Source organism: Aplysia californica, unplaced genomic scaffold (genome assembly GCF_000002075.1).
Source record: "Aplysia californica isolate F4 #8 unplaced genomic scaffold, AplCal3.0 scaffold00959, whole genome shotgun sequence".
NCBI lineage: Eukaryota > Metazoa > Mollusca > Gastropoda > Aplysiida > Aplysiidae > Aplysia > Aplysia californica.
The window spans coordinates 237,557-239,407 of NW_004798229.1; positions in this window are offsets into that span (position 1 = coordinate 237,557).

Consider the following 1,851-nt stretch of genomic DNA (forward strand, 5'->3'; position numbering starts at 1 on the left):
TTTCACTTCGGTTGGGATGTTCTTGTGACTGAGCAGGGGTGCTAGCTGGTAGGTCACTGCATTTGCCTTCATAGTTCTTGTTTCTATTTCTTTGTCCATACGCCCATTTCGTGTGAAATTTCTCTACTTGTTGGAGCTGTGTTCCATCAATAAGAATGTTGAGTTTCCCTGGGTTTCTTCTGACCTTCATAACTTCTGTTTTCGAGATGTAGATTTTCATGTTCAGGTGTTTACATTCCTCATTTAGTTTTGTTGTGTGTTTTTGTAATTCCTTTTCATCTGTATTTACTATAATCTGGTCATTAGAAAATAGAAGCTCGTTCAGTTCAGTGATGTTGTCATTTGGTGCTTTCGTGATCTTATCCCTGTAAGTGATGAAGAGAAGCGGAGAGAGTCCTTCTGTTGATCTTACGGAACACAGGGTGATTTTATAAAGTGCCATGATTATCTCCAGCAATTGTCCTCTTACACCATATTCCTCCAAGACTTCCCAAAGTTAACATCTGTCTATCCGGCCAAACTCCTTTTCCTGATCGACGAAGACGATATTGAGGTCTTTGCAATGTGCAATGGCGACAGTCTCACACAACTGTCTTAATGCAAAAATAGCGTCAGTAGACCCCCTGCCTTTTCTGAAGCCAAACAGGGATTCACTGAGTTGAGTCTCCACAATTGGTCTCATTCTCATTTCCAGTATCTTGGCAAACATTTTGCCTACATATCTGAGAAGGGATATTCCTCTGTAGGTTCCACAGCCTCTTTTGTTGCTTTTCTTTTTCCAAATAGGTATAGTGACAGCTCGTTGCCAGTCATCGGGTGTTATTTTTGTCGCCCAGGCCAGGTTAAATATTCATACTATTTGTTAATCGTAATTCTTTCGCAAGTCAGATGTCCAGACTGGCTTTTTAAAATTTATGAAGAAAATAAAAAGCCACGCCAACATCAAAGCTCGCCTAATTGCTAACGATAAAGGGGTTTACGACTGAGGAACTTATATGTATGCCCATACTTCAGAAAGTATTGTATTGCACGAGAATATTATTTAGGAGGAGGAACAGGACCTCCACCATAACATCCATCGCCGATACGTTTTGCTAAAAGGGCGAGTGAGCGCCATGAAAACTTTCCAAAACAATCCATTTTTAAGAGCATCCCGTTTAAGACTCGACTCCGAGTCCTACGTATTACGGTCTCCTGTGACCCCAACAAAACAAGCGGTGTGACGGCAGCTTTTCTAACTACCATCCTGTCAATGTTATACATGTCAGTAAAAAAAGAATCAATTTTTCAAAATATCAACATAAGAGTTGGCTTTAAGCCGCTGGCTTGTAAAACTTGAAATTTGAACATTGACTATGCTCTGCTTTGTTTTGTATTGTCATGTTCCTGTCAACATACGTATTGTATCAGCGTACGTTGGTGTAAGCCACTCTAAAAATACTTCACAAGCGTGTGTGTTAATAACTTCTGAAAAGTGACGTTCGAAAAGCAGTCGTGCAAAACGAATCAGTGCAGTCGACAGTTCTTTTTAAATTTACGACAGTCGTCAGACTAGGAAACAAAGGGCGTAAGGGCGAGGCGAATTTCCCGCTGTGTTGTAAACTTTATCTGTTCTCGAGCCGTTTTTCGAGTGGGCATTTTATCACGGTGTGCACCTGGAGACGCCATGAGGCTTGTGACGTCATTGGCAGCTTTATAGAGGCCTCTCTAGCCTGGGCTCTCACAAGGGCCAGCTCTGAGAGTCTTAGGACGGTGTGGGCCGCTGCGAGTTATGGGGATTGGATATCTGGCTCATTGCTCTCGTAAACCATTAGGCCTTCATCTCGGTCCTTTTGGGGTTTGGGTAGATCA